Source organism: Camellia sinensis, chromosome 12, assembly GCF_055761805.1.
Source record: "Camellia sinensis isolate YWXY chromosome 12, ASM5576180v1, whole genome shotgun sequence".
In the NCBI taxonomy this organism is placed as follows: Eukaryota; Viridiplantae; Streptophyta; class Magnoliopsida; order Ericales; family Theaceae; genus Camellia; species Camellia sinensis.
Window position 1 is genome coordinate 122,614,389 of NC_138972.1, and position 21,949 is coordinate 122,636,337.

General features: G+C 33.2%; 2 pseudogenes; one reads left to right on the forward strand and one right to left on the reverse strand.

The window, feature by feature from the left end:
• Window positions 1–21,949, forward strand: part of LOC114256761 (mannosyl-oligosaccharide glucosidase GCS1-like) — a 357,500-nt pseudogene that overhangs the window by 231,684 nt on the left and 103,867 nt on the right.
• On the reverse strand, window positions 11,303–16,739 carry LOC114299852 (uncharacterized; annotated as a pseudogene).

Here is a 21,949-nt window from a genome sequence, read left to right on the forward strand (position 1 = left end):
ATTGTAACATTTCATATGCCATCTTAGGATAGCCGAGCCTGCTATAGTTGCATCTTTGCATGTGTTGCATTAGGCATTTCTGTATACTTAGGATTCATGCATGATTTCTAATGAAGTTTCTATTTTGGCTTGGAGTACCCGGTAAGTTTTATGCTTTAGCATCCTTGCATGCGTGTGAGTGAATGCCATGAATAGCATGCTTACTATGAGGCTAATTGCTTATATGATATAACTGCCTGAATGCCTGTGGGTGAAGGTTGGGTTACTTGGATTGGAATAAATCATCAAATGTTTTAAGCCTACCTGCGGGTAGCAAACCATTTTCAAAAAAGCGAACATGAAATATTTTTGTTCCAATTCAGGTGATCCAGTCTATACTTGTATGCTGTGCGCATCACATAGTAACCTAGGCTAATAACCGGAATAAGAACATACAATGTTTTCAAAAATAGATATTATGGTTAGTAGAGGCCGGTCTATGACCGGGCGAGTGGGGGTGCTCACGAAGTGACCTTCCCCAATCGTACCCAAGTTCCCGAGCCGAGGCAACTTTGGTGATGACGGACACGTGACCTTTGGCAACGAGTCAGGGTTTCCTAAATTTCCCAAAATAAAATATTTAGGTGGCGACTCTGTATCTGGCAAAGCAGTCCATGTTTGGCACTTCTTTCAAAAATCTGTTTTTCTCAAAACGATTTGCCGGATTTGGACTCTTTGGTTCAGATTTAGAACCGTAACTACAAATCGAGTTCGAGCTGTAGCGAGGTCCCCCGCGGGCTTGTTACACATATGTAGGTAGCTAGGATTGGAGATCTCAACAGAGACCTCTATGTTTGAGATCGTAGATCGCAACAGCGACGGCAGCTAGGTTTGAGATCTCAAATCGTGACAATGACAGAGGCGACTAGGGTTTGAGGAAAAAGAGGTCACCTCCCCCTCTCTCTCTCTCTCTCCCTCATGGTGGCTAGAGTTTCATGAAGAAGTTGTGGTTGACAGTCTGGGTTGTAGTAGTGGCGAAATCACCAAGAATAGAAGTAGAGGTCGCCTCTCTCACAGTTGACGGTGGTGGTAGGCAGTGATGGAATTAGGGTTAGGGTTTCAAGAAAAGAAGAGAATGGAAAGAAGAAGAAGAAAGAAGGTTATTGGTGAGGATGAAGAAGAAAGTGGTGGCTGCCGGCAGGAGTGAAAGTGGTGATGGGTTGGATGCCAGAAGGTGTTGACGGAAGTGGAAGTAATAATGGAATTAGGGTTAGGGTTAAACTTGGGAGTATAGGGATGAGGACAAAATTGAAATTTGATGTTAGGAAAAAATTGTAATAAAATAAAATAAAATAAATGAGGGTCCAAAGAAAAAAGTTAGGCATTTAGCAACCCTCTTTACTTATTGTTAACCTATAGGCTCGATTTGTTTTGAGTGATGAATAATACGATTGGATTAGTAATTAGTGGGTCCGCAAAAAATCATGTTTATTTTTGAAATGTGCCATGGGATATGAAACTCTTCCACGGAGATCATGTTTGTTTGGACAGACTGGATAAAGAAGGATTGTAATCTATCAGACTATTAATCATGAGATATATAGTCCCTGAACTATTTAGTTATAAAAAATATGTTTCCCGTATTTGTTTTATCATGAGATTAGATATTTGAAAATGACTATTCTATTGAATTTAATGTTTGATTGAAATATTATGAAGAAAGATAAATGCTTAATAGACTATTTTACCCTTTTCAATTATTTATTAAGTAATAGCAATACTAAATGTGTCTTTAATATTTTAATTGTTTTTGTGTAGATTAAATAAAAAATTATTTTGTTTTATTTTATTTTTTTAAAATTAAATAAATAAAACATCAATAAAAAATTTATGCTATTTTTAAAATAAAATTTTAAATATTTTTTTTAAATATTAAATAATCAGTTTAAATAAAAAAAATCAATAAAAATTAAATAATGAAATGAAACAAAATATCAACAAAAACTTAAAATAAAACATCAATAAAATTTGTTTAAAAAATTAAGTAAATAAACATCATTAAAAATTAAATTAAATTATTTTATTTTATTTTATTTCTTAATTGAGATTTTTATATTTTATTTATTTTACTAAATACAATACATAATGAAATTAAATACTTGGAGGATAAATGTGTCATTTTACAACTCAGTCCCACGATAGTCCAATCCCACCATTTATATTCTACATCCCTCTAGGACACAATAGTCCAACATATATGAGATTGATAATCCGGTAAGACTCTTAATTTAGCCTATAAATTTTCACCAAATAATGGACTCCATAATAGATTGGACATGGAGTCAAATCCCTCCTCTAATACTTCCAAACAAATATCCCCTAGCAATCCCATGGAGAGGTAGTATTGTAAAACGAATATTTTGCCCTTCATTTTATAAAACAACTAAGTTACCTTCTATATAACAAGAGTTTTTATGAAATTTTATAAATTTTACATTAAACTAATATTACTACAAAATGCACAAATAAACACAATTTATGTTATATCTCCAACATCAAACTAGTAATCCCCTCTTATGTTCTTTCTTTTTTTTTGTTTTTTTGTTTTTCGGTGCATGTTGATGTAAAAAATTAATTAATTTTTAATTGAGTGGTGTCATATTGTTCAGTGAAAAAAGAAGGGGTAATTACCATTTAGTGGTAATTTATAAAAATAATTACATATTAATGAAAAAAATTATAATTATAATTTTAATATTTATTATTTTTTGTAATTATTTTCTCTGACATTCACTGTTAGATAATTTTCTCAAAAAGGAAGGTGTAACTATTGAGTAGTACGGTATAGAACTCCAAAATACAGTTGTGAAATAGGGAATGGGTTATGCTACAAATGAAGATTGGACAATACCTATTTGTTTTATATTGTTAATTTTTTTTTTATAACCCTTTTATATCACTTTTTACATACATATTTATGATTGATTTTTTATTTAAAATATTATTTCCTAAAAGAAGAGAATTCATTGTTGACTTTTTCTTAAAAAATATTTATAAAGTAATATAATATTTTACCACCGAACTTGTAAATATAAATTGGTGAGATAAAAAAAAATGACATATAATATTGCACATAAATAATGGACGCAGAAAGAGAAGATTAGAGTTGCATCATCAAAGGGATGGAATAAATCCATCTCACAACAGCCTCTTTTTTTTTCTTTTCTCCAGTTATTGCAATAATTACATGAGGGATCAATAAATTATTTTTATTAGCTAAATTACACTCACAACCCCTGAAATTTAAGAAAATGTAATTAGTCCTATAAATTTAATGTAATTACACTGACTTTTCTCCAAAGAATTTAAAACTATGTAGATGGTGGATAGATACTAAAATAAATAAAGGTAAATATATATTTTAGTAGAAAAAATATAATAACATATCTTTTCATCTATATGACTCACAAATCACTGATGAAAAAAAGTTTGCATTATGTAAATTAAAATTTTGAGAGAGACCGGTGTAATTATTAGCTTAAATTTAAAAAATTTAGCCCTCAAAATTGAAAATAAATTCCATTTTTTTCTTTCTAATGTCATTCAATTTTGCATTCTTTTATCTCTCAATTTGAAATTTCTAAATGACGATGAAATTTCACTTTCTAAAAATAATGAACACAGTAAAATTTTATTATCTAAAAACTGTAAACATAGTGAAAATTTACTATGTTTGTATTTTTGGAATTTCGTATTCAACATTGGCCTTCTTCAATAGATCCAATAAAAGAAAGTGCCTTGGTTCTTGTTTATTTCCGATGTATCCAAAAAAATAAAATAAATAACACGCCCCTTCACCAGATATAAATTTTGGATTGAAGTCTTTTATCGCAAGGTAAAATTAGGTTGTATTCCTGCCACTTCTTTTGTGTTTCTTGAATTAGAGATGCTACTTGACGTTCTTGCATATACACCCAAAAAACAAAAATGGTAGTAAGCTCAATGCATTTTCTAGAATCCTAATTTATCCAATTTCTCCTTTTTTGTTTTTATTTTTTTACCTTGTAGTTTTCCCAACAAAAAGCAAAAAAGAATTCCTACCTAAGGTCATCAATGAGATACTGAGAGGTGTTTTGAAAAGTTGGTTAAAAGTTGATTTTTTGATTTTTTTGACTTTTTTTTATCTTTTTGTGGATAAAAAATATAAGAGATGATGTAATCAAAAATGGATTAAAAACTAAAAATTAACTTTTAACCAACTTCTCAAAGTACCCTAAGTTGACTTTCCATTGCTCCACTTTTCTAGACCACAAAGAACTTACTAAAAACCTTGCTTTATTCGTTGTTTTTCAAAAGCTTATGTCAATTACTAGAAGGAATAATTACCCATTCTTCACTCATATAACATAATCCTCTTTCCACTTTTCTTTTTTTGGTCAAAAACCCTGCTTCCACTTCAAGCATTACCTTCTCAAAAATAAAAAATAAAAATAAATAAATAAGAAGCATCATCTATACAATATTGTGGAGGGTAAAAATATTGACTCAGAACCCAAAGAAATGGATGTATGGCCTAGAGCATATAACCCAGCTAAAGCAACTCCAAAGTAAGGGCTAAGCCCAAGCCCTCGTTAAGTCTATCCAAGGAAGAGACAAAGTGGCGTGACCAACGGTTTGAATAAGATCGCTTTCTAGAAGGAAATCCGCAGTATAAAGGAGAGCCCTTGGATCCATTTGTAACCTACGATGGAGATTAGATTCGAAAGAAGATAGGGATGTAGGATCAATATATCCTGACAAGATGATCGTCTAATAAGGAAGATCCGACGGTCGAAGATGGGAATAAATATCCGAACTAATCCAACCCATCCAAAATGAAACAAATCCAACGGTGACGAATCGCAATAGCTTGACCACTTGCCCGACCAAGGTGTAAAGTACCGTTGCATCAAGACAGTCATCCAACAGCCCAAATACAAGGTATTGACACTATAAAAGGGAGGACTAGAAATAACAAAAGGAGGCAAGTAAAAAACAAACAGTATAATTAGTCTTCATTTTCAATATAATATGTCCAAATACTATTCTAACTTGACCGTCGGAGGGTCCTCCCAACCAAATCTGGTCGGGAGTGTCACTGACGACCTTGTGTCTTTTTGCAAAGCATAGAAAGGAACAACTTATCTCATTTTTTTTGTGGAGAAAATTTCATCATTCCACAAATATATATATATATATATTTATAATTTTATTTATAACTGTTTGATTAAATAAAACAAAAGGAAAGAAAACAGCTGGAAATGTATTCTGGGTGTCACGCCCCCAAACCGCCCCTAGTAGTTTGGTGCCGTGATGGCCAAAAATCCGAGATTTCCGAAGGCCGACTTACAAGATTCACACACAATCAGAGTACTTATATAGGGGCTCACAAATGCGGAAGCAATAATTCAAGCTACAAGTGGTCCATAAGAGCAGTGCATAGGTCAAATGAAATGACATACATCTTTATAAAGTCTTACAACTTAAATACAATAAGGAAATGAGATACAAAACACATCCTGACCAAAAGGCTTCTCAAGCCGACATATACAAGTACAAATGAAAATAAGCCGAGAAGCATGATCTTCAAGATGGCACAAAATGCTAATCCAAAACATGTCGGCAATGCACCCAAAAATACATCGGCATCACGTCTAGGCCTCAATGCCTTCTTGTTCATCACCTACATATATATAGAGGGGGTGAGCTTGGATACTCAGTGAATGATATTAGAAATAAAGGTTTTGCATGACTGATATCCAAGATTTCTTTCAAAACAATACATAGCATACTTTACAATCAAGAGGGAAATCAAGTTCATTGCCGGCCTTTCAAGCTCTTGGATGTTATTACATCTACATATTACAAGTGCGATGACATATCAAGACAAGAGTGCAGTTGCATTATAGTCCCCTGCAGCTAAGGACTTTCAAGACAAGAGTGCAGTTGCATTATAGTCCCCTGCAGCTAAGGACTTTCAAGACAAGAGTGCAGTTGCATTATAGTCCCCTGCAGCTAAGGACTTTCAAGACATGTCATCAAAACAAGATAGCGTTTAATAAGCAAGTAGGGATAGTCATTCATGCTAAAACAAGTACTTTTCAAAACAAGGCGAGACGAGGTTTTATGAAAGCAAGTGTAACATAGCTTTATTAAAAATACCACTCACATAGTTTCTTCACACGTCGGGGTCGAGACAAGCCCAAGTCCTACAAACACAGGGCAAAGCCTATTGAATGCACCTTCAACAAGTTTCGTATGTACACAAATGGTTTCGGAAAACATGTTGGCACCAACCAGGTCTAGGCCGAGGTTCCACACCTCCTCGCCGAGGTGTGTTCCCGAGGGCCACATGCAAGGAAAAGAGATCGGGAAACTCTGGGTTCCCCTCTGTTGATGATCATGAAGAGCATGAATGTGGAAACATGAGAAATATGAATGTTCGATCATGATCTGCCATCAAAATCTGGGGTTTTCGTGCTATGAGTTTGAAAACATGGACCTGGGTACCCGTACTTGGAATTCTTGCGGAAACAAACACAAAAACATGATTCTTTACGCAAGCTTTCAGATCAAAACAAGACTTTTCTTGAAGAACACATGAATGTCATTTTCTCTTTCTAAAATCGAGCTTCAAAACGATGCATGGCTTACAAATCATTTCCAATCATGCAATGCAATAACATAAACATAAAGAACATCATGAGCAGATCAAGAATCTAACCTTAGAACGCGGATCTAACGGTCGGATCTCTAGGAATCAAGCTTGAAGATCTACTTCCTCACTCTAAAACTCTTTCTTCCTCCTAGAGCTTCTCTCTCTACGAGACAAGGTTATGACACCAAATGATAATTTTCTATACCCGGTTCTGGGGTTAACCCTCTGCTGAGACACGTGGCGGCGGCTGGTTGGGTTCTACCTGAAAAGGTGGCTGACAAACCAGACAAGGCATGGTGGAAAGGGTGTTCAACAAGCAAAGCGGTATGGGCTCTCTGACAAGGCAATGACATCGGCTGACAACAAGGCGTATCTAACACGCCACACGGAATGGCACTCCGGCAAAGGAATGACATCGGCTAGCAAGGAACTTCGGCAACTAAAGTGACAATGACCTCGGCTAGGAAGGACAACACTTGACTAAGCTGTGCCACATCTTGGCCTAGACGCGCCACACCTCGGCCTAGGTCATACCACTCCAGGACGAGATCACTAGGGTGCAAGGTGACATCTCGGCTAATGTGGTCAAGGCAAGGACGGAGGTCAACAAGGGGTTCCAAGATACTACCACTAGACTAAGGATGACCTCGGCTTGGAATAACATCGGCTAGCATAACTCAGGCAAGGCGTAACCTAAGTTTCACATCAAGGAAGGAACAAGACAAGCATACTACACTTAGACAAATCACAAGGCTTCAAAACAAGGCATGGATCACATTAACTCAAGCGAAACAAATCACAACACACACATGCAAACTTAACAAATCATAATCACACAGATGCTCATGAACATGATGAGAACATAAAATGTGGGTTCCTACACTGGGCATCTCTTTTTATACTGAGAGCATCAATTGTACTGATCATTGTACAAAAGCCCTCCTCAATTTGTTGTTGATCTATTTGCCAGGAACCACTAGATTAATGCCATCTGTCTTAATCTATTAAACTATGAGTAATGTTCGAAATTTCAAAAAATTTATTAAAATTTCTACCAAATGTCACCCACATAATGTGGGTTTCATATGAATCCCACACCAATATGAGACATTTGATAAAATTTTTATAGTTTAAAGCATTTTTGTTGAACTGTATCTATTGAGAGCTTCTTTATGTGTTGTTATCCACTAAGTGGAATTAATGTTGGGGAGAAAAAAAAATTATTTCACAGAAAATAAAGTTTGGGTCAAACCAAATAATATAATCTTAATTGGATAAATTACGTAAGTGGTTCTTGAAATATATAATTAATTTTATTTTGGTCCTTAATATTTAATTTGTATAAATTGCAATCCTAAATTTCACTTATTTAATCTGATGTAGTCCCTTTCCATAATTTGTCTACAGAACACATGTCAACTTCACATCAAAAATTGAAGGACATAAATGACTTTTTAACACATCTATTTATGTTAAATAATACCAATCAAATAGTCAAACATGATATGTATTTGGCTCTCCCAATAATAGAATTAAAGGTTTTGATGGTGTTTGTTTTGTAAATAATATATTTTTGATGTATCTCACTGTTAATTCAAGTAGAAAATGTGATAAATTCTTTTTAATGCCTTTCAAATGTTTGATGTCAGACTGATATAAGTATTTTTCATATATTTTACTTAGAGGAGAGTTGGAGTAAGAGACTAAATTGAATTAATGAATGAAATTTAAGGATGTAATTGATACAAATTAAATATTAAAATACCAAAATGAAATAATTCATATAAGTTGAGGTTTATTTGTATCATTTATAATTAATCTTATTCTTGATCTTAATTAACCACACAAAAAAAAAAATTTAAGTGCTTGGGGGAATCAATCCAAGGGCTAGTAGTGAGTTTGGCTTTTTATTACGCGTTAAGTGCTTTAATTGGGAAACACCCTTACTTACCCTTTGGTCAAAAAGGCCCACTAAATTAAAATTTTTGTTAAAGATAGTGGCTTTGGTGGATTCCCAAAGCTGGGTAAAAATGAGAAGAAAAAATAATAATGTTATATGTATTAATTTTAGAAATTTTTAGTATTTGTAATTTGTATAATGAATGGGGTCAATAATAATATCATAACTAGTATTGATATACTAATTAGTACACTAATTGATACATGTAGGACCATTGGGGAAAAAAAAAAGGTCTTTGGTTGTTTAGCTCTTTAGAACATTCCTTATCATGGTTAAAATGACAATACTATTAAAAATACATAATGATTCGCAAAAAAATTTAATAAAATTTGGGATTTAATTTAGTTAGGAAAGGTTTGTATTGAAAATAAATCTCAACTAATTATTTCATTTTTTGTAATATATTTTGTCTTTTGATTTTAGCATTAATGTTAAAATTTATAATTATTTAATATTTGTATCCTAAGTCCAAAGTTTGGACTAAATATGGGATTATTTTATTTTAAAATTATTACATTCAATTTTGTTCTTTTATAAGACATTATTACACTCGACTCCCTAAAAATTTTAATTAACATAATATTTAACTCATTTTAATCATACCCTTCAAGATGGGAACAATTGTTGTATTCATTTTAAAAGACTTTAGTGACAGAATATTAAGGGTGAATTACACTAGCATTGTCTATAGTTTAGAACTCGTATCACTTTAATTTCTGACTTTTCAATTGTGACACATTTGATAATAAATTTTCAATCTTGTTCCAAATAAAGACAATTGAGAAGATACTATTGCTCAATTTCAATGGCAAAGTCTTCAATTTGATAAAATATAAACTAATTTAAAAAAATGTCCAAAAAAATATTTTTGAATTTCTAAAAATTATTTTTACCCACCAAAGATAAAATTATGTAAAATTGATAAAATTTTTATGCATTTATTTATTTGTTTTACGAAATTAATTTTTATTATGTGTTTAGATGATGATCATACAATGTTTGGTTGTTAGGCTTTTAATGTGTAATCAATATTTCATATATGAAATATTTTTAGTTTTGAATTTTTTGATTTAATAGATTGATTTAATAATGATATCAAAATTGTCACCATATTTGAGTTTTGAAAAAATAGAATCTAATTTAATGAAAATAAAAACAATCATCCATTACATGATCATCATCCAAATATATAATAAAAATTAATTTGGTAAAAAAAAATAAATGTGCAAAAAATTTATCAATTTTACATAATTTTATCTTTGGTGGGTAAAAATAATTTTTGAAAAATTCAAAAATATTTTTTTAACATTTATTTTTGTCAAATTAATTTATATTTATCAAATTGAAGACTTTGCCATTAAAATTGAGTAATGATATTTTTAATTGTCCTTATTTGAAACAATATTCAAAATTCAGGTCAAATGTGTCACAATTGAAAAATCAATGACCAAAGTAACACAACCCTAAACTATAGGGACTGTTAGTGTAATTTGCCCAAGTACTAATTTGTTTTGATGTTCAATTAATTATGGCTATAGTTTTTTTCCCCCCAAAATATTGTTAGTTAATATTAATAATAAATGATTTATGTTCTATTACGAAGATGAATGACTCTGTTTATTCAATCGTTAATACTTTTCTTTATCAGAATGTGTACAAATTTTAAAATGTAAAATTGAAATAAAGTGTACTACTATTGAGTCTCAAACTAATCTGGGAGAAGTTATACTATTGAGTTCCAAACTAATCTAAATTGAAGGTTAATTGGGACTTAATGGCCATTTGGATTTGTTAGTGTCATCAACATTATTGTCGAGACAATGGCCTTCCAAATAATATTTGCTAAGGTTGTGTTAAGATTTTAGATTTGTCAAAAGAACATAAAAAGTAAAGCAAAAGAGAAATAAAACATAAGCTAATTTTTATTTTCCCTCCGTAAATTCAAGATTCACATACCACCAAAATCAATCTGCATGCATGACAAAAGATGGAAAAAACAATGCACAAAGCTATAGACCATAGCAATGATAATGAGGCTATGATGTTAAGGACTAGTTCTCCTACAAAAAGTAATGGCACAAATTCTTGAAATTTCCAGTAACAAAACAACATTGTTGCCAATTTAATTTGAATATCACGCATGAAGTTCATTTTATCTTATAGAATAATGTACGGAATTCATATGGGAAACCTTAGAATGATTATGTAAGTGAAAAACATATCTTGTTAACGAAGATAACACAATGCAGGAGAACATCCAACCACCATGTATTCAAGATCTACAAAAGAAAATACGGTTAGTGCCCAGCCAGTAAGTGACTAGAAGTACTCTGACACTCAAGTTAGTTGCTATAATACCAATCAAAAATAATATGGTAAAAAGCTAAAATAAAAAAAATTAATTAATACTATTGCGTCATAAAAAGCATGAAAAACAAATGATTCAATTTTTATTTTATTTTATTTTATTTTAATGATGTAAATGAAAAGGCCTCGTTTAGATTTTTGGGCTCACGCCCCATAAAAGGTTAATAAGCTGCCTCTGGCTTCAAATATGTTGCCAAACGAGGCCTAAAAATGTTTTTTTGTAACCCCCCATTGTTTCCTCAATTTTTGACATACTTAAATATGTTTCTCAACAATAACAATGTTTATGCATCCAAATTCAATGAGGTACATAACATCTCAGCAATTCTCATTTGCCTTTTCAGTGCATCTTTCATACAAAAATCAAATTTTAATAGCCATTCTCTCAAATTTAAATAGTTTGAGAAGCCCCGAAGAATCCACAAGCTCGCCAATTTTTTGTGCAGCAACAATCAAAGTTGCATCGCTTTTGCAAAAAGCAAACCTGATATATCTCTCTTGATAACTATAATCAACTAGAGGAAATTTCTCCAAATACAAATTTCTATGGAAAAAACCAAACCCTAGCACGGCCACTACTTCTGCTTGTTTAATTAGTTCCTCTACAAATTCCATCTGAAAGCATCAAAGTCGGTGTTAATCCATTAAAACATAACACAACATAACAATAATAAGATATTTAGATGATCTCAAAATTGAACTAAACTCTTAAAAAAAACCTATACTCCATCACATGAAATCTAATCAATCCAGTTCGCTGTGGACATACATGTTTTTGCAAGTGGAAAATTTTGTTTAGCTTATTTAAACTATTTTTGACTCACAAGATGTCAGCAGAAACTGACCAAACAATGTGACACAATTTCCTAAAATAAACAAAACTATAAGCAGTTCCATAAGCTGAACCAAAGTAAGAAGCATCATGGATCATCCAATATCACAAACACTGGCTTAAGTTTCACATGAGTAGTCATACTGCAATGAGTTTCTCCTAGTTCATCAAGTTTTGCCTTGGAGTATACATTAGCTATAATCTGATGAAATAGCTTATATGAATGACTAAGAAAAAGAAAACAGGGTCAACTTCTTTCCTAAACTTGGTTGATTGCAAATTGCAATAGCGTTTTGGTCGAGCAAGCCAACAAGGATTTTGCTATACAACAAGCAACCGTTATATAATAGATAACAAACTTGTGGTGGGTCGATCTTGATTTACGGTTCATTACTCAAGTGCTAGTTGCATTCAAAAGTTCTCCTACTGATATACAAACACACATTTCAGAACCTCAGTTAAGATCTGGGAAAAAACGACCAAATTACAAGAACTATAAAATGAATTTGAATCAAACCAGATTCAAGCCCAAAAAATAAAAAATACCACCAAGTTAAAAATCCATGAAATGGATCCAACCATGAAGGAAAAAGTTTTAGTGTTTTATCATCTTGAACTAAATGCGGCTGTCTTACAGTAAATTCAAATTTTAACAATTGTGCCCTATAACTGAACCAATAAATGAAAAGGCAAGTTCTATAAATATAATGCATTATAATTTATAATATTGTATAAACTAATGTATGATGATGAGAATGTTGAACAAGTAAGTCATCTTGATTGATAGTTCCTATTGTCATGCCCTAGAGGCAATACTTCTAAAACATAACCAACTCCAGAAATAACCACAATAGGTTGTCATTCATCCAATCTCAAAAAAGAAAATACAATAGTATATACATGTATTGGATTCTTGATATGCATAGACTAGGTAAAGAAGACACGTACATCAGATAGCGCACAATTCTCAAGAAGCTCCGCAAATAGAAAAAATGAACCTTGAGGCTTAAATTGAACCTGGAAGCCAACCCCAGCAAGCAACTTGATAGTGTAATTTCTTCTTGATTCATAATCCTGAGCACAAATGCAAATACACATTACAAAAACAATTGGCATTATCATGAGCACAAATTTTATCAGAGTAAGCTAGTGCATGCAATCAAATTGACAAATTAGCGCTTTCTAAATCCTACTTTTCTCAATGATTCAAAGTATTCTAAAGGGCTTCTCAAAGCAGTCAAGGCAGCTTCTTGAAAAGGTGCTGGAGCAGAGTCCGTTAATTTAGTATGGATATTTCTAATTGCAGATGCAATACAAGCAGGAGCAACCACCCATCCAATTCTCCAACCTGATAGAGACACACCCATGTTAACATAGTGCAGATCAAAACATGAGCACACACAGAAACCGTTTACTGGTCATTTAAGTAGTGATAGAACCTTAGAAGCACCGACACTCCAAGATGGGTGTCGTGTCTATGTCTGACACTATAGGGAGCGTGTGTCCACTCAAATTTTTTAATTATCATTTGTTTGTAGGACACAATAGGAACACTTCATGGACAAGCGTCCTGTGTTTGGACACACCTCGGGACACTTTTGTAGTTTTTTTTTTTTCTATAGTTTCACAAAGCTAATTTGGAATCAAAGTAAAATATATGGAAATAAAGCAAGAATAAGTAGGAAAAAAATAAATTAATTAAAATACACCCAAATATACAACGATACCTCTCATATCTATGTATCCTAAATTTATACTTTTATACACAGTATATAAAAAAAAAATTGTTGTGTCACTATCATGCCCATGTTTTAATTTTTTGAGAATCAACATGTCCTGTGTTTGGATCCGTGCTTCTTAAGATAGAACATAATGCACGAATGGTAGAGGAACTTCAACAGAATTTTGAAAGAACATGAAATCTTCCAAGATTAGCATATTTAAAGTACGATTCTGTTAGGTAAGATATTGAAGTATGCCTGTAACACTTTGGACAAGGAAGATGTGATGATAGTTCACCTTTGCATTCCTGAAAGTGAGGCCAATGATATATGTGTCTCGTTGTCATAAGTAATATGCTCGTATACCTGCAGAACATCGAGAAAACATAAAAGATCAATTGAAACAAGCAGTAGATTTTGGTTAACAAATGAAAGAAAAAATCAGCAATTTCCACATTCATTCACTTTTCTTAGTAATTAGCATTAAAAATAGGCCATTACATGTAGAAAGTTGTTTAAGGGATGGTAGATTTCGCTCATTAGAGAAAAATCCAATACCGATAAAGAAAACTTCACTATTAATACTAATGTTTAGGTCTCAATTCTAATCATGGAATTAGCACACTGAAGATGCATGATGTTCTAAGAAGATGAATTGATTGATTAGCACTCTGATTGTTTTTTCACTTATTTGTTGTCTTTTCATATTTCATTAGGATATAACATGTCATTCTCATAACATCTTCTCATGCATATTTGTGAACAAAAGTGACAAATTGACTAAACGAAACCACAATATTGACAGTAATAGTTTTCATGAAGGTTCAGTCTCCTGCAGTCACAACCCGGTCCTCAAAGATCTTTCACTTTCCCAAATTTGATGAACTTATTTTCCCCTTTTTATGAATTTGTTTAAGGAAATCATTTCCCTTCTATTGAAACCCTCCCCCTTTATGTGTCAAATATATAGACAGCCCAGTTGTTTCAGTAGCTCTTGTCATCTATTCTAATTAGGTTAGGTTATGCTTCTCAAACCACTTCAACTTGCCATTTCAATCTTCAACAGTGTATGCAATTGTGACTAGATGGTAACCACTATCATACAAAAAGGACTGCTGGGGAATTTGATCTGCTAAACAAAACCTTTCATATGGTCATCTTGATCTTGTTTTTGCTGTTTCCGAAACCCATTATTGTTCAGTCAACCACATGGGGTCAGACAAACCATGCATGTTTCTACTTCTTGTACTTGAAAGTTGAAATTATGCAACTGAGAATACCTTATGGTATTCAACTAGGTCTCATTCTCATTAATTTACTAATTAGTATCATCCACCATCTCTGCGTCCATCTCTCTCCCTTAACACAAACTATGTTCTAACGTAGTGTGTATGGACTCCGCCTAGTCATAAACAATAAATGTCTCCAACTTTAGCAACATAAATCATAATCTAACCACCAAGTAGGTATTTAAGGATCCAACCATGTTCAACAACAATTCTTTTTCATTCTTCAGCCAAATTCACACTCATTTGATACGATTGGAACTCACTAATACAGATGACCCAATATAGGACTTATGTTACACAATTCAAAACAGAGAATATAAACTCGAAGCACGTTTGTGTCCTCATTTCGTAGTTATGGTTTGTGCATATCTAAGAAACCCAATGAATTTGACATATTTTTTCCATTTACAAGTTATGAGACAACTAAATTATCTAAGTCTGTTATACAACAAAACCGCAAGGAGCATGAAAATAACTATCACGTCATGTGGAATAACTAAAATACTCGACAAGTATAATAGAGATGATGTTGATATTCATACTTCGTCAGTTATAGCTAGGCAATCTCTGGCGTGGCAAGCTCCAGCAATTGTCTCAAACTCATCCTTGGTGAATACTTCTCTAGTTGGATTATGAGGGCTGTGCCATTATATATCAATACATTTTTAACTCGACATAAAGATATCATAAAAAAACAAAAAACAAAAAACGCCCAATTAGTACACATTAATGTGTGTTTGGGAGGGAAAAGATATCATAATTACAAAAAATTGAACAATTCTAAACAGTATTCAGAAAAACATCACGTAATGGTTCAAGCATCATTGGAGCTGTCTGTGCAGTGTGCACAATAATTTTGATAATGCAAGCTTCCATTGAATTCCAAACAAATTTCAGCCACTTAACCTAGAAGCTTAATGCCCTCTGAACTGAATATACAATTGCACAAGGAAAAGAGATAATAAATTTATCATCACAAATCACAACATAAACCAACCATATAACCAAACTAAATGTTGTGCTACACTTTATGAGATAATGGCATCAATAGCAGAAAATTACTAATGGTGGACAAAAGATGGCTACTTATTTGCTACAAATCTTTTATTGTAATTTCTGTCCTCCAAGCCTTTCGTATATTGCTTTGGAAGTAGTGGTGTTCTAGATTCAATATCAATTTCATTGAGTTTGGAATGGATGCATAAAGAAAATTAAGTTTATTGACAACACTTCGCATTGAATATTATAGGCAATCTTATACAAACTTAATTTAATAATTTACTTTATAATAAAATATTACATAACTTTAACTACAGAGAGAGACTCTAAGATAATTTAGAAAGATTAACTTCTTAATTTTTTTAACTTTATTAAAATCAGAACACTTCTTTACATTATATATGAAAAAGTTAAAAAAAAATTAAAAAATCAACTTTTTTTACGTCTTCCCCAAACATCACATACATTCCCAGGCAAGATTATACATGACAGAACCCAATAATATCTAACTAAAGAAGCAAAATTGAAACAAAGGCTTCTGGTAAATCCATCAAGGGCACAGCCCTAGACATCTGAGCAGTGCTTGCCCTACCGGCAAGGAGGTCTTCTTCTTCTTCATCTCCTGTGCTCTATTCGCACGCTTTTCGACGCCGACGCCGTTCGCTAGTTTTCCGGCGATCGGTTTCTTTAGGAATCGCTTTTGTTTTTGTGTTTTACGATTCTTTTCCTTCTCCTCGTCCCTTGAAGATGATGAGCAAGTGAAGACCTTGAATATCCACTTCTTCCTTCCAGACCTTGAAGACGAACTCATAGTTCTCTGTTCGCCATTGTTGAAGGAGTGAAGCTCGGCGTTTGGTAGAGGACCCATTGCTATAGACTCATCAGCCGAACTCATAGTTCTCTATTCGCCATTGTTGGAGGAGTGAAGCTCGACGTTTGGTAGAGGACCCATTGCTATAGACTCGTCAACCGAACGCATAGTTCTCTTGTCACACCCCAAACTCGCCCCTAAAAGTTTGGGCATGACCTATTCAGAAACGGACACTTACCGTATTGTACATAGCATATGGGGCCTGAACGGAAGCATCACATAATATAAAATAACATGAAATAAAAAGAAACTACATCCATTGAGCGACCACTATCATGTCAGGATCACAAACAGTGCATCAAATGGTAAATATTTACATACACTTATACAAACACCACCCTTTGTCTGGGTGTATAACAAAAACATTGGAAACATATGATAGACAATCAGCGTACAAGCTAAAAAACTTAGTAAAACTCCATAAAAATGGGCAGGCTACATCCAAATGTCTGGACTCACGAAGGTTGACAAGAGAGAGACGAGCATCGAGGGTTAAGGCTGACTTCCAGGTGGAGTGCCTACAGAAATAGACATAACATAAAGTGAGCCAAACTCAGTGAATAATAGTAATTTAATAATTCGATGATTAATTTGAATTACAATGCGTATATAATGCAAAATACATGTAGTTAATTTTATCCTGTAATTGTTTCCAGAACGGCCTTGGGCCCAGTCTTTAAACAGAATGGCTTTACGCCCTTGAACAGAGTGGCACTGAGCCCTTAAACAAAGTGGCATTAAACCCTTTAATAGAGTGGCATTAAGCCCTTTAACAGAATGGCATTAAGCCCTTTTCATGCATGTATAAACTCAAGAGGTGCCTCGCACGGATTCTAGAGGTGACTCGCACTGCAGCACTTTCTGCCATATTAACAGATCATACAGAATGACCATAGGCCCAGATGTCACAGATTGGCCATAGGCCTCACATATGTCACAGAACGGCCATAAGTCTCATAACTTTCGCAGAATGGCCATAGGCCTCATAACTTTCACAGAATGGCCATAGGCCTCATAACTTTCACAGAATGGCCATAGGGTTGTTTATGAGTGTTAAGTTATTTTCTTGTTTCATTTTACTTCGAACAAATTTACAGGCATCTTAAGGACGTCAAACACAGATTTTAAAAATATCCGAAGGACGAACACGTAAAACAGAGCAGGCGAAATTTCTCAGCTTAGGCCACACGTGCGGCAGTGGCTCCCGCATGTGCGGCAGAAAGGTCCCGTACGTGCTTTTTTTCCAGTGTTTTCCGTCAAATTTTCCCCTGTTTTCCGCATGTGCAGCTATAAGCCCAGCACGTGTGAGGCCCGCACGTGCAGCGATTCTGCCTGTTTGTGCAGTCCAAAATTCAAGCAACCCTCATCTTGGTGAACATATAATAAAGCTCAAAAACAAGTAAATTTAACAGAAGAATATGGCTCAATTACATGTAAATAAGGCTCACAAACACATATAAGATGAATTTGAAAGATCTTTACTTCCTTGACACTCATAAACATAATTCAATTCCATAATAGTTCTCATTTCCTCACACATCTATACCTTCATTTATACATGGCTCTTATAATTGAGTTCAAGCATGAAAATTATAGACATGGGGTGTAAATTTTCACAAGATAGGTCCACACAACTCTAAATCAATCCAACACAAGAAACGATAACCCACTTAATCACTTAACATATGATTGACCCATATGTAAACCCCAACTTCCATAATAACGAAATTCTTGCACAAATCAAGAAGGGAAGTCATTTAAAATGAAGTAACATACCTTGAAGTCAAATCTCCATAACCCTCTCCAAATTTCCCAACCTTCTTCTTGATAAACTTTTCTTCTTCCTCTCAAACCCTCTTCTTCTTTTGTTCTCACCCTTAGAAGATGTTTTGAATAGTGGCTCTAGATCAAATAGGTAAAGAGCATAGAGATATATGTATAGATATATATAAAATGTGGATAAGAACAAAATTTAATCAGTTTAATCATTCCAAATTGAAATTTTACAGAAAATCATATTATGACTTAAAAATCATGCCGGTCCCAACTGTAAAATCAATTTTAGATTATCAAGCCTCTAAGGCTCTCAATTTCTGATCCAAACACTGTAATTATGATAGATATTTTTCTTATCAAACAAATATGCATCCCTAATCGTAGGATTCAATTAATTAAACTTAATTTCACATAAAGTTCCACAATAAACATTTAAATTCACAGAATAGGGGACTAAAATTATACCAGAAACACATATGAGAGTCGGGTTATTACATCTCTGTTCACCATTGTTGGAGAAGTGGAGATCAACGTTTGGTAGAGGACCCATTGCTGTAGACTCGTCGGCCGAACTCATAGTTCTCTGTTCGCCATTGTTGCGGTTGGAAAAGAGCACTACTGTGAGTTCGATACCAGAAATGACAGAGGACGCCCACAACAACAATTGCCACATAGGCATGTCAGTGATGAGTGATAGAATGGAAACACAAATAAAAAACAAAATGTGAAAGGTTGAATACGTATTGAAGGTAGTGGAATTTTTCAGGGAGAGAGAGAGAGAAAGAGAGAGTTGGGGTGCGGGAATAATTAGACAGAACGCTCGTGAATGAGAAGAGAATTATGCACTGGGCTTCCAATAAATATTGAAGTTTAATTTTTCGATGTTTTCTTCTTCTTTGGAAATGTTGCTTCATTTCCCAAAATGTTGCTTCATTTATGGTTATATTATTTTGGTTTAATTTAAGAATTTTAAATTTTACTTATTTACCATTAAAATTTTATAGAAAGGGAATCTCAAATTTTAATTTTATATAAATTTTAGCTAGCAAAATATAAATAATTTTAATAATTTTTTTTTATCAGTGATGCTAGATTAGCTATGGATTAAAAAAGGAAAAATTACCTACAGCTCTCTTGAAATTTAATGAAATTATAGATTCTCCCCAAGGTTTTAAAAATTACATCTCGCCCCCCTAAAATTTTAATTTCATAACAAATGGATCATTTTATTAATAAATCATCAAGTTAATCAACATTTTTAATAATGTTAAAATTCATTTTAATTAATAATTCAGATAATTTTATTATTGTATAGGTGAATAGTTAGAAATTACACTTTTTCAATTAATTCTACTAAATAAAAAATTCTGACGGAGAGATATTTGTAATTTTTCAAATTGCGGGGGGTGATTCATAATTTAAGTAAATTTCAAGAGGTGTATTTGTAATTTGCCCATTAAAAAATGAATGAAAATCGTGTCAGTAAGATGCAAAAATGAGAAGAGTAACAATGGTGGACAGAAAAAATAGATAGAGGGGTGGAAATGGGTTGGGAAAAAAGGTTAGTCATGGACAATGATAAGGATTGGAGGTGATTTTTATTAGAAAAAAAGAAGTTAAATTGTACACTTTTTTATTAGTTATATTTAACTAACAAAAATAAATAGTTAAAAAAAGAAACCATTTTGATAGTATAAAAATAAATTTAAATAATTTATTAGAGCATATCCAATGTTTTATTCAATATTTTCATCAAATTTCATTTAAATTTGATTATAAAAAAAAGCTTGGTTTGATCTCGCGCGTTCCAATGGAGTGATTTGGGATTTGATCAAGCTATCGATCGATCGAGAGGACGACCGGAGATTCTTTGAAAAGTGGGTTAATAGTTGGTTCTCAATTTTTAAATTAATTTATGTTATATTACTTCTCATATTTTTTACATATTTAAAAAAATTTTGTAACGCCCTCAAAATAACAACATTAAACCCATCAGATAAGACATGCATTTACATATAAACTAACCACATTCTTTTATTCATCAAAGTTCCATTACATAAGTATTTCATGTTAACATCAAAACAAAATGCCCTACGGGCTTACAGCTTTCCAAGTTAACACTTGGTTACAACAAAAGAGTACTAACTCGTTTACACATTAAGCCCTTGGCTTGAAGTTACATGTAATACATCAAAAGTTAAGCGACAAAAGTATGTCCGCCTCTAGCCTCCCAGCTATGTCCTTGGAGGTGGCATGCTACCTGCACCTGAAAATGATATTCCCATATAGGGTGAGCCACAGCCCAGTAGAAATATACTAAACCAACCATGAACAATGACTAAAAGATTAGCAATTGATAGATGGCTAACACAGATACATTCACATAAATTACACATTTATGTCATACAACTTATGAGTCTAAGTTACCTTTCATTTTCCCTTTTTCAACAGATAAGCATGCTAGCTCTATCATCATTTCCACAGATATGTATAAAAACTATATCCCACATTCAGATAAGCATATAAGCTATATCCACATTCTCAACAGATATGTATAACAACAATATCTCACATTCACAGATAAGCATATAAGCTGTATCCACACTGTACCAAGATAAGCATATAAGCTCTATCTTCACTTCTCTAGACAAGCATATGAGCTGTATCTACGGAGTTCATCCCCTATCTTCTCCCAACACTATCCGGTTTAGAGGTACATCCCCTATCTTCCCCTAAACCGCGGAGTACATCCCCTATCTCCTCCTCTACACATAACGTATATAAACACATTGGTTCTATATACAATCACCCAATACATACAGTTAATGTATTCTATCAACCGTCAAGTTCCATGACATATTTCATTGATTAGTTTCAGTTTGCCTAATCATCATGCATTGTCTACAACAATCACGACTATCCTCCACCGATAGCCCAAAGCAGTTATTTCTAAACAGAAAATAAATGCATAATGGATATTCAATCAACATTTCATTTCCTCATTTCTCACAATTAATTATCCCAATTAATTAAACAATGTAATTAGGTCGTTATCCATAATTACCATTTCAACCCTTAGGTCCCATTTTCATCAATGATTCAAAATTTATTCCATTTCTCTATGCCAAACATGCATCTAGGTTTATTATGAATAAAACCCCAATTTTTGTAAAATTGCACAAAAGCCCCAAACTTTCACAAAATTACCAAGCCAAGCCCAACATCTCAAAATACCAAAATTTAAAGACAAAATCCATAGAGAGGAGTAGGGTATCCCTACCTCGAAGTTTAAGCCAAAAAGGAGATGAAGACTCGAAGATCAACTTGCTCCAAATCCAAACTTTTTTCAGATTAAAACAAAGCTCTCAGTGCCCTCTATCTTTTTAACAAAGACCCTAGGCTAGATTCACACTCTAGGGAGATCAATTCTTAGAGAGAATATAAGTGTAGAGAGAGAG